Source organism: Pinus tabuliformis, chromosome 3_2, assembly GCF_031772625.1.
Source record: "Pinus tabuliformis cultivar Carrire ecotype Pingquan chromosome 3_2, CPIR1, whole genome shotgun sequence".
Classification (NCBI taxonomy): Eukaryota; Viridiplantae; Streptophyta; class Pinopsida; order Pinales; family Pinaceae; genus Pinus; species Pinus tabuliformis.
Window position 1 is genome coordinate 1,154,229,010 of NC_142302.1, and position 13,316 is coordinate 1,154,242,325.

General features: G+C 39.7%; 1 pseudogene; it reads right to left on the reverse strand.

Annotated features, from left to right (window-relative positions):
* Positions 1–7,285: 7,285 nt before the first annotated feature.
* Positions 7,286–8,232, reverse strand: LOC149184813 (CDPK-related kinase 3 pseudogene; annotated as a pseudogene).
* Between the last annotated feature and the right edge of the window lie 5,084 nt (positions 8,233–13,316).

Consider the following 13,316-nt stretch of genomic DNA (forward strand, 5'->3'; position numbering starts at 1 on the left):
CCCCTTTAAGTCTGAGAACTTCGTAGGGAACAAGTCTTGGTATTCGTAGAGAAACTCAACAACCTTATCCACTGCAACATCATCCCAGTAGTCCCCTATCTTCGCAAACTTCGGCTCCACCTCAGTCCCGATGTTCACTTGTCTTGTTTTCAACAATGTGGTGATATCTGGGTTTCTATCTGCGGCCCCTCAACTTCACAGTTTCCTTCTGTTTCCGGGATATTAATGTTCCTTATATCCTTATCTTCTTCTTCAACAGTCACATTGTAGCACTACAGCGCGTGGCGCAACTGGGTGGTCCAATCTAGTTGAATCAAATCCAAGGGATCTTGTGGTGATCTAAAGATCGTTTATTTGACCTCCTGGAGTGCTTCATCAATGCACTCAAATCCATCTTCAAATATGAATGTCATCAAGAATCCCTGTCTCAAAATATCACATTCATCTATGCCATGGTGGAGCTCTATCTCCAAGTACCAATTCATAGGTATCACATCCAAGGTGTGACAGAACAGATGCACCCACTATGGTTGCGCTTCTACTCCATAAGCATCGGTCCATTTGGCTAAGTGATCACATGAATCACTCATTCCATCGTATTTCTCTTTCAACCGTACCTTTGGGCGACCAAACTGCACCCTCATCATTCTTCTATATTCACGCCATCCGTCGAAGTTGTCTTTATGCATACCCCACCATCTTGCAAACGTAGCGCGCAACGCCAAGTCCAATTCTTGGAAGTGATGCTTCTCTGACACTTCCCTTCCAAATGCATCCAGAAATTTATCAACGTCAGTTAAACCATCATAGTAAGGCATACTTCTTACCTCTGATGATATGCAGCGCAGCGATTTGGTCATCATGTTACATTGTAGCGTAGATATTTCATGCAAACTATTCTATCAGTGTTCCAATTATTTGTTTGAGTCTGATGTGCAGGAGATTTTGAAGTCCCATGCAAGACGTCCATCAGCTGTCAGATTCACCCAATCTTGATCTTGTGTCGTTATCTTATAAATCTGGTCCAAATCTACATCACTTTTGTAATCACAAACTCATTCAGTGTAGCAAAGTCCTTTTGCAGGGTCTAATGGTACTACTACGCAAAGCAATTTTCTTTCAGATGACATTGTCTGCTTCTTCAAATTAATCACCCCCGTTCATGTCGATAGCCTAGTCGATCCCAAGGAGCCTAGGGTAGGGATTGTTGTCATCCACAATCTCTATCACTTAAAAATCAGCCAACGCGCTCGCGCCTTTGATATTGACTGTCACTCCCTATAATCTTCCCATGGGGTAATCTTTTGTTGATTCACCATCCTCAATTGAATAGGAGACCACTACAGCATAGGTCTCCCCATTCTCTCCCATGTCTTCTTAGGAAAAACATTCGTGTCGGACCCTAGATCCAGAATAACCTAGTCCATTTCATATTCTCTTATCTGCGCAGTGAGTTTCATCTCCCGCCTTGTTCTTGCCTTGTGCTTACCAATCTTCTTGACCATGTGCGGGCCATCAGGAGTATTACCAGCACATTTATTGATCAACTCCTGTAATCCCTTTACAGCCTTTCTATCTCAAAGCATCTTCATACAGGTCTCCAAAAATGTAGTAAGCATGGATGGGTTCATTTCTTTAGACTTCTTATACTGACTTCCTGAGGTAGAAACCTCAGCGAAGCTTTTCTTTGCTTCCATGAAGGTTTCCTTCGCGCGCTCTAAACATATCCAACCTCATTTTCTGGAACTTTACGAACCCATTCACCTTCTTCAGGCTTCTTTCCCTTGTCTGCGCCTCTTCGTGGGGTTCAACCCTCATCATCTGCAGATTCTGGGTAGGTTGTTGAGGTTGTTCCTCTTTTTCGCGTATCTTAGCAAGTAATACAGGGCAGTCTTCTGTCATGTGGTCAAATTGAGTGCAATATCTACCTGACAGGCATGTCGGGTTCATGCATTCTCGCACATAGTGTCCTGGTCCCCCATAGTTGTAGCAATTCACCTGTCCTTGACCTCTACCAGGTCCTCCTCCACCTCGACCTCGCCCGTGCTCCTGAAATCCTCCTTGCACTCCCCTAGTGCCTTGATCTGGAGGCTGAGTTTCTTCCTGCACTCTATATGCAGGAATTCTATCCATCATTAGCTCATAGCTGCAATAGTTACACTCATCATGACCCAATGATTGATAGAAGTTGTAAAAGATTGTTGCGGTGTTTGTACAAATTTCTGCAGCAGGTGACAATTGTTTGTCACATTTTTTCCACCCCCCTGAAAGATAGCACACCATAGCGTAGGCCATGTACTTGGCCCTGCTTGAGCTTCCGACCTCAGAGGCATCAACCCTCCTACTACAACATAATTCGTGAAGACTGGGCAGTGATCTTTTTCATGCCCCTGGCTTTTGCATTTCAGGCACCAAACTTCTTCGTGCACCTCTGGCCGAACTGCTCTATCCTTCTTTAGACTTTGAAACTCTAGGCAAAGGTTCTGCAACTACACGTGAATCTGCTGAACTCCCAAATTAGCATCTTGCATCAACATCTCATGCAATCTCATTTCAATCTCCAGGGCTTCCGCCTGGGTCCCAATCTTTTGTTGCGATAAAGCAACCCTCAGATGAGGCAAGAGTGAAGCCACAAACCATTCGCGGTGCTGCCCATCCATAAGATTCATGTTGGCTTCGCAGATTGTGCACTTCAATCTCTAATCCAGTTCCAAGGGTGTCTCAGCAGGCTTCATCATGATCTCCTTGAATCCCACAATTGATTGAGCTTCAAACTTAGGCCAATTGAACTCCTTATTCAACGCGGTCTGAATTTCCTCTAACGAAGCCATTGGGTTACCAGTGTAGTACTTAATGTACCGTGTCAGCATGCGTTCTTGTAAAGAAGTGACCAATGTTTCTTTCTTCATTTGATCATCCATTATACCTTGAGCCTCCCATACGGCCTTTGCGACGAACCAAAACTAGTTCAGGTCCTTAGTTCTCGAACCCTTGAAAATGGGAAACTTTACTGCATTTGCCATATTGATCGATGGTGGCAAAGTGGGTGAAGGTGTATGCTATGGAGGTGAATGCGGAGGTGGGGTAGGTGGATGGGGTATTCGTGGAAACACTCGTTTTATTAACTGAACAGTGCTTTGCAGTGAAGCCTGTGTTGTTTCCTCATCGTCACTCAGAGGAGGTTTGATCAGTGGGCTATATTTAGGGCATGTTCTTCCTCTATCCCTAAAGATCTTTCCACTTCACGTAGCTCCAAACATCAAGGTAACTGCATAACCCACTTTTCACACAAGATCATCTTAATCCAAGTATTTAAAGACCTTAAATACTTACCTCACAACCCCTTGAAGAAGCGGCGCTCTGCTTCGCTATAACTGACCGAAGTATCGACCGTGAACTCTGTCACGAATCCTCCTATGATACGATCGAGCCAGTGATTGAAAGCGCATGCGATCTTAGCTTTCGAGGCTTCCAATCTCCGCACTAACTCTAGGGTCCACACTATTGGACTGTCAAGCCTCCACCTTCCTTGGTCGTCTGCCAATTTAGCGATCCACTCGTATAATTCAAATGGGAAGGAATAGAAGAAGATTTCGTGTATCTCTGTGTACAGATATCCATCCAACCACTGTTCTTTCGTCAATTGCGGATTCTTGTTTTCTTGTGCTGCGAATTCGTGGATCTTCCTATCCAACCAGTCTTCAATTTCCTTCTTAATCAGATTCCAGTGATGCAACATCACACATCTCTTTATGCAGATCTCGGTCCCGACAACGGAACCATTTGTTGGCTTAGTGGGCCCTGACCTAGGTTCAGCTTTAGTTTAGCCAAACAAATCCCTACACTACTGGCCCTTTCAACATCAACCCATGGAGCGCAGACTGATGTCTCACCCGAAGCAATATGGGGGGACGTTGGAACCAAGTTTCCACACCCAGAGATGGTAGTGATGTCATTTTGTGCCCTAGCTTTGCCTTCGCGTAGATCAATAAGTCTTTTAGGGCTTATCGATATAGTTCCCTTAATCGGCCTTTAGACCTTCACGAAGCTCTATGACTATCGTTCGCGGACCCTAACCAGGCAAATCAACTACTTACGTGCTTCTGTAACTACTCTTACTTCCGTAATTACCCAGATCAGCATAAGTATATGATAACTTCAATATGCATTAATATGTTCTTCGCGTAAAAAGATATTATTATTTGCGGACAGATAACAATGTAAACCTATAGATTCGTGCATCAATAGCATTAAATCATAAACCCATTTTTCAGCATAACGTAATCGTTCATTCACAACAGAAGTAAATATATCAAACACAAATAATTCCAGAGTAATCTTCTTTATTAATGTTTCAGATCTTCTTACAGACTCTAACTACCCTGCGCACTCAGCTACAGGGGTTCGCGCACTCAGCTGCAGAGTTCTACCCTCGGCCTCTGCGCACACAACTGCAAAGCCTCCCTTCTACTCTAAGACTCTTCGTTCTTTTCGCTAGTGACCCATTCCATTCATCATTGATTACCAAAATCTCCCTTAGACTCTTCTAAGACTCTCATTTTTATATAAAACCCTGGTCCGCGGACCATGAGCAGATCTTTTAAAGCCAACACAACATACATAAAAGAAGGGCGGAAACCCTTTATGACACTTCACATCTACACGCTATGCGACCACAAATTGTGGAGACTTTACACTTTACATGCAAAAACTTGGGCTTGCTGCCCCAAAAATTGGGCTTTTAACCCCAAAATCGACCCTAGGGGACCTTGTCCCAACACCTTAAATTCAAGTCTACATGATTGAGTTATGTTTTCTTTATTTGGTGAAATTAAAACAATTCCTACTACTCCTCCTTCTTTTGAGCAAGAGCCATCAAAATAAAGTTTCCACATATCTAATCCTACAACTTTAGGTTTAGAAACTATATTTTCAATGGAAAGTTGAGTGTTTGATGAATTTTGTGAAGATAACTGAAAGCAACCAAAATCCTTATCTACTGCATAGATAGGGTGGTTTTTTACTTGATTGTACCTACAAATAGTATGAAGGAATTTGACTTCCCTATATAACCTTAAATGTTCGCCTCCATAGACTGGAATAGTAGCAAAAGACATGTCCATCTGAAGTGATCCTCCAAGTTTAGCACAACATGATCTAGATAGGAGCATGTCAAACTTGGCAGGAATATCAGTGACAACTACGTCTAAAACTATACTCTTGATAGATATTTGAGCTAAGGTCACAACTAGGTCTTTGATCAATCCTAGGCATGGTACTTTCTTTGAATCAAAGGTGTAAAGATCATGATAAGAATAGGTAACCTGTAACTGAAGCTGGTCCATAATTACCTTTTTCATAAGGTTATGAGAATCTCCAGAATCCAGCATGCAGTTAATACAAAAGAAAGTCATGAGCCTTTAAAGTTACATAAAATGGTGGAACATTTTCATCAATCATATCAGAACTAGGGCCAAACACTACTTAGGGATTTTCATCTTTCAAACTAATAACATATCCCTTAGCATCTACACTAGAGGATTGTATCCATTTAGACACTTGATTTTTATAACCATGGTTTTTGCAAAGTTCAACTAAAGGTATAGGAATCTTGACCCTTTCCAATTCCTTTTCAACATTAAAATTTGTCAAAATAGTCTTGTCAGATGAAAAGGTTTTAGTGGATGACTCCATAGTCTGAGGTGTTGGAGTTTGTGTTTGAATGGATTTTATTGTAGGTTCAATTATAGTGGTAGATTTTGAAGGTCTACTAAGCCCTGATCTTGGTCTTAAATCATACCTCTTATTCAATTCTGCAATCAGAAATTTATAAATGCTAGGTATTTTGAAAGTTGAGCATCTCCTTGTTCTTGTTCAAAAGACTGAGGTTAAGATGAAGGAACTTTTTCCATTTGTAGTATTGAAGAATCAATATTATTGATATCTTCAGTGATTAAAGAGCCTGTATCCTATGGTTTTTTATCATCAATCATCAAAGGTGGTTAAACGTTTTGATCAGAACCTGGTCTCTGAAGAATCTGCATTTGAGGAGTTCTTCGGAATTGAGTTTGAGCTTGAGGTCTGACAGCAGTTTGTTGAGAAGTTCTAGGTTGTGTTTCAATTTTAGAAATCCTATTAGAAAGGTTTCTAAGTAAAGATGTAATTTCATCAATTTTCTGATCTTCAAGTTTAGATTTGGAAGAAGATGAGTCATCAACCCTAGATTTTAGTTTTCTTTCTTCTTTCTCTGCTTTAGCTTTAAGTTTGCCAGAAGCTGACCTATTAGCTTCTACCTCTATAGCATTGTTCTGCATGTCTTCTCATGTATTAGAAACCCTTTCTCTTAGCATGACTACTGTTAATGCTCGAATCTGCCTCAGGCTGAAGGAAGGCGAGGTTCGAGGCAACATCAAACCAAGCTCAGCCTCGTATCTAGCCCTACGAGGACACGAGAGGGCTCTCTCCGGGTCTATCTTGATAAAATGATCAATAGATTCCTAGATGACTTAAATGATAACTGATTTTAGGCTAGTAAATGAATCTGAATGAGCGATATTTGATTGAATTACTAAGTTGCTGGGTTGTATGGGACGAGGACAACATGAACAGAAATTTAACCAAAGGCATAGGATATTTCATAAGGCGAGATAAGCATGAGATTTTAGCAATCGGATTGAAATTAAATGGGGTGAAAATACTGTTTAAGAAAGCTGAAGAGGGCATTAATGTATGAATCCTTTCCAGGGAGAAGAAAACACATAAACACTGAACACTTCCTCAAGGCAGAGCAATGACTGAATTCTACCTTTCTCACTTGAAAGTATTCCGCTGGAAACAATCATGAATGGACGGCAAAACAACACATGATACATATGAAACAGAGAGAAAAACACATTACCAAAACTCATACCACAAGGATCTTATAAATCAGAGCTGCACCATTTAATTTTTTCTCTGTCAAAACTGTATAGTGATAGTGCTGGGTTTTTTCTTCCCACACTTTTTCTCAGAACTCAGCACCCTTTTCAAAAATTTTCTATACAATAAATAGAATCACTCTATCAAAAAATGAATCGATTCAGAATATGGGATGATTTAATCATTACTAACTGAAGATGAAAGCCATCCATCGCTAAAGGAGCAGCGTTACATTTTGCTCGTATCTAAAAAAGTGACATTTGTAGGTGTGAATCCCTTGAAATTGTAACTGAATTCAGAAATAGACCATCGTTTCCGATTTTTCGGCTGCCGCAGGTATTCTTCATTTAATTGGGTTTTTGACCTTTCACCTTCTCTTTTGCCGTTTGAAACCAATTTTTGTAATTAGCGACAGATCCATCAAATTTAGTATATCTGGAACCTTGGATTCTTTCATGGCCTTTGTCGAATTTCTCATTAGAGCTTATTTAAAATTTTCTAGAGAAATCCTGGCATCGTTATCAGGTTGTAGGAGCTTAAACTGAGCTCTGAGGTACACCAATTCGTCCTCTCTTAATGATTTCACCAGTGTCGGAACCATTTGGTCACATCAACTCGTTATTCTTGAGAGCTGCACGTTTGAACGGTAAGCAGCAGAGATAAGCTTTAACATGTTTGTACACCGAAATATCTAATGGAATTACATGTTTCCCACAAAGCCATGGATGAGAAAGGGCCTGAGCTGCACTCATTCTTTTGCGTATATCTTTGTTAAGAAGCCTTTTCACAAAATCCTTAGCCTCAGGAGAGATAGAAGGCCATGGTGCATCATCAAAATTAGGTTCAGTGCTCAAAACTTCACGAAAAATTCTTGATTCAGAGTGTGCCCAGAAAGGTCGACTACCATATAGTAAGATGTACATTATCACACCAATACTCCATACATCTGCTTCCATACTATATGATTGGTGAAGGACTTCTGGTGCTACATAATATGCACTACCTACAATATCGTTCAGTCTTTCATCTCTGGTTTTAAATCACGATGCAACACCCCCTGAAGGTGACAAAAGGCAACTACGCTCAAAATCTGCACAACAATACCCTTGGCATCTTCCTCTGAGAACCTTCCACCATTGGACAATATTCTGTCCAACAGTTCCCCACCTTCGCAGAATTCCATGATAATGTAGACATTGTTGTCGTCCTCGCATACATCGTGAAATATGACCAAATTATGATGCCCTGACAATGCTTTCAAAATCTTAACTTCTCTCCGCACATCTTCGATCGCAATCGCTGTCGTCATCTTTCAAATGAAATCCCCGATGAAAATCCTTGCCATAGTTTCATCCAACTTCCAAATATCCAAAATCCTAAACCTTCTGCTCCTCAACATTGATCATCCATTGCACATTCATTGCATGGTGATTCAGATATTTCTCATCCATCTCCATTCTCCGTTCAAACAGATTACAATATTTGTCATGACGTTTCATCCACCCCTCCTCAGCCATCTTAAGGTTTGACATGATCATCTATTGTTCTCAAACAAGATTTCCTTAATGCCAGTTGTTTTTTGATGATGATTTTCGCTTTTCCTTGGATATTATTTATCTCTATCGGTAGAGGTATCACCAGGGCTCTGAAGTGGGGTCTCAGGCATTGTATTTTCATGCATTATCACATTCTTTGCAGGTGTAAGGTAATCTTCAAGTGTTTCCATGATCTGATGCGGATATATCAATAATCATATCTCCCACATCATTTCCTTTCTGGCCTAAATGTTTATTCATTGCATCACATAGTTCCTTGGTATAATTAGTTGGTAGTCTCTCGTCCATCTGTTTCAGACCCTTTTATACTCTCAATCCCCTCATTAGTTAAGCTATCTTTCTTAGATGCATCACTCTTCTTAATCACGCTAACAATATCTTTGTCCTTCAAAATACATGTAGGTTGAGAGGATTGGCAAGGTGAATCCCTCCATCGAAAGCAAAATGCCATGAGGGCAACTGCGATGAGGCTGCAATGTAAAAGAAATATCAACTGCAATGTCAGCTGTAGTCTTCAAGTACGGGTTTACAATCATCCAGCATTGCTCCAATCCCTCTGATCTCTGCCTCCTGCTTATCATATTTTGATCTTCGAATATCAAACGGATCCTCCGAACTGCGGCGGCATCATCCATTGCTGCTCTTTTGGTTCAGTAATGCCGAGTGTGAGATTAAACAAAACCCTTCATATAAATTCTCGTACAAACACTTCGCATCTCGGAATGAATTCTGGGCACATGAATGAATTCTGTAGCTTTGCGTCCCAACCGTCTATAGTTTCCAGGAATTTTTATTGCCACGGTTTCCTCAAACTTATGGTTATGAAAAACAAGCTCATGAATTGATTTTGTGGGCGTCCAAGGCATAGTAAAGAAGATCTGCAAAGGCGCACTGCTTGGGGCTGTTTAAGAACGCCCTATAGCTAGCAAATCCACGCTAAGTCTGAGCTGGGGGAATTTCGTGCAAATTCAGGCCTTTGGGCTGTATGCGCCGCACCCTTGCAATTCTGCCCTGTGGAAAATGTCCCGATGCGCCGCGTGCGCCCAGTGCATCGCGACACTTAGCTTATGCACCGCGCATCCAAATTTACTCATGGATGCCTTCAATTTGGTTGTGTTGCTCCTCCACGTTACCACCTTGGCTCCTTGATGTCTTTAGTATGCAAAGGAATTGACAATTGTGGAAACATCTTAGTATCACAAGGATTTTAATTCTTGCTTCCACTTGATTTTTTTGACTGAAGTAATGACTCCTTTGTTGATTTCTTACAGGTATGGTTTTCAAGCACTATACATCCTGCTTCACCCCAAATCACAATTACACACTTGAGGCTAGGCAATCTCAGAGCCATACCAAGAAGTGCACTTGCAATAGATGGTGCCTCTATTCAGGCCTATTTTACAATTGCACGCACGTATAGCAGAAGCATGACAACAATATGCAGTACCCCATCTCTCTGGCTGAGGAAACTTTGCTGAGCACACAACATAATCTGTCATTGTGAGGAATTCACCCAGACCTTCCCTTTTTCTCTTGGCATCTGCTAAGATTGGCAACTCCCTTCTTATAGCATTTGTGCATCAACAGTAATGTATGGGAAGTGTTGGCCGCTTAACCTCTATGGTTCCCTCATCAATGTGGCCATAATATCTTGAAATTCTGAGCATAAATAAATCTGGAACAAGTTCCTTACTTACATGTCCTTGGATCTGAAAATGACAACCACCATATATTTAATCTCAGCTACTGCAAGCCCTCAACTCTAGACATTATGACTTCGATATTAACTGGTGGTGGTAGCAAATCTTCTTGGAACTGGTCCCCTGAATGACAAATAACTCGACTCTCCTAGTGTTGGTGGAAAACAATATATTCAGCCCTCCTATAAGCTAATTAGACTCCTTCCGTTTCTGCACTTGCAAGTGATGGGTCTTCCCATGTTTGTGGAGGCCATTCATAGTTTCAATTTATGTCATATGGGTAATATCGAAGTTTTCTCTTTTTAGTGTCCTGCTTGATTAAAATGATGACCTTTCTGTCGATTCTTTGCACGGATAGGAGCTGCTGAACCTAGCAAGATGGGCAGGGCTTCCTGAAGAACTTGTAAAATCTTATCAATCATGTATTAAGCAAACTTAATAATTTCTTCTTCAAAATAGGGTTTTGAAGAAGAAATGTCCTTCAGCATTATTAATAATGTGAATCTTGAAGTGAAACCTTATTGAAGCTCTCTTTGGCCTGCAGGCATTAGTGAACACTTCTGGAGACAAAACCCTGGACTCAAGAATTAAAATGACTCTTTTTGACCAAAATGGCATTTGATCACTGCAAATGACGAGAAATGAACCTTGGTGAATTTGACTCTGACAGAGGACTGACAAGACTGAGTCTAACAACTACAAAGTCATCTTCAAATTCTTTGGAAAATCTGACCTTTGCAGCTGCTATTTGTGGTTTAAAATCAGCAGGAATTTTATGATAGAGTTTGTTAAATATTTTTATGAATTCAGCGACTGGTTCACCAGGGTTTCTCTTTAATTCTTCAAATTCAGTGAGAAAGTAAACAAGATCTTTCTTTACCCCCCATTAGTTTTTAAATATAGTTATTAGCTTATTCCATGTTCTAATAGTGTCATCTCTAAGTTGCCTAAACCATATCCTAACATTTCCTTCTAAAAATTGTACAAATAATCTTATATAAACATCTTCATGTTCTACGTTCCTATTGTTAGCAAAATCTAGGAAATTTGATACATGATCCTCTGCTGACGACCCTATTTCTCCATTAAATCTTGGTAGATGTTTTAGATATCCATCAGGAAAATTTTCCATGTTTGCAGGGAGAACTGGAGAAACATACCTTACTTGCACAATGGTTCGAAAACCCATAACAACAGGAGCAGTATGGGGTGACTAAGTGGATGATGATGAAGAAGAGGAGGATGATGAAGATGAAGATGAAGGAGATGAAGATGAATCGGTAGGGGTATTAGTATGTGGAGGAGAGAAAGAGGGAAGAGACCTCTTTGAGGATTTCAAAGGGGTTTTAATAACCAAGTTCTAAACTCCTGGTGGAAAGTCTTCCTTATTATCAAACAAAGGATTCGAATAGACAGAAAATGTCTCTTCAAGATTAGTAGAGGTTGATGGAATAGAATAAGGAGTTGGAGTAATGAAATCTTGAGGCTTGAATTCAGGTAAGTGTAAACCCAATTCTTCCTCAGATGAAGGTGATTTGATAGGAATGGATGGGACTTGATATGACTCAAGTGATTGTATTAAAAAGGTTGATGGAAGATCTAATCCTCTAGAATGGAGTTCAGAAACCCTAGGAGGTAGTTCAATCCAATCAGGATGGGATGTCACAGATGAAAAAGGATCTACAAATGATATGTCTTTAGGATGTAAAGTTGAAGAAGAAGAAGGGGTTCTATGTATTCTCCTTGAAGAGGCTCCTCTAATAAGTCTTTCTGGATCTGGTAGAGGGTTAACAATCTCAGAATCAGAACGTGATCTAGTGTGCTTAAAAGGAGCCAGCTTGGACCAGTGGAATTTCCAGGTGAAATATTTTGACCTATATCCTTATCCTTTATTCACCTCAAAGGAAAGGGAGAATCGTTGCCCCAGGGAACATTTAGCTTTCAATCCTTCGCTCCCCAGCGACGATGCCAATTTGATGTTGTCCTTTGAGATAACATAAGGTCAATTAGTTATGCCAAATAATCTATAATGTTTTGTTGTTTTAAATGATTGGATAGTGAACTGTTTATAAACAGGTGCTTTAAACTTAGATTCTTAATAAAATAAAAGGTTGTTCTTTAACTGCACATTTTTATTTTTATTTTAGTGCAATGGATAAGTAGAATATGGAGAGGTATAATTGATTTAATATTCAAACTGAGTATTTAACCATTTATAAGCAGAAATTAAGAAAACAATATTTCCTTAATCAAAAAAATATAAACAGACTATCACATAGATCTAGTGCAATTTATGTTCAAAGAGGAATTTACAATAACAAATAGTTCTATAAATTTATCTCTTATTTAAATTACAACTTCACAGAGGATTCAAAATGAAACTGAAATTCAATTAAATTTTAAATCAGATAACTACAAAAAACATGACTTATATGAAGAAGACATAACGAATAAACAAGATGAAATACAACTCACTGAGAGACAAACCATATGATGCAAATACAAAATCTTTTATTATCTCAAAAATGCTCCAGCTTAGTACAAATCTGCTTGATAACTTTTTCAAGGGTTCAACCCTGAATACTTCGACAGAATGAAGTATTTAAACAAAATTTACAAAAATATTACAATTAATCCCTGAGTGACACGACATTCTATTATTAACTTAGAACTAACAAAAAAGAAATAATGCGATCAAAAGGAATGAATCTAGTGAATTGATCTGAACATTTAGACCTGCTTTGGAGGATAACAGTTGCTAAGTGGCCACTATTCAAGTGTTGCACTGGTAAAGCTGACCTATCTTTTTAATCTTGGAATTCACACAATGTTTCCCACTACTCTTCATCTGGAATAGAAATCTTTGTTACCTTGTAGTAGATCTCATCTACCTCAGTATACCAAGAAAAAGTGGGTTTTACTGCAAAAATGTGTTTTATCTCGTGTTGGATAAAACTTATGTTGTTGATAGCTTCGTAAAAGGCTCTCCCTGTCATAGAACCTTTGATGTTGGAAGACTTAGTTGTATCCTTGGCAATGTCTTGAAGCTTCTTCATGTAGTCTTCCTTGGTCATTAATTTGTCATTGATCACAAATAAGGAAGGCAGACCTTTCTTGTTCAATGCATCTATTCTAGTGAAAA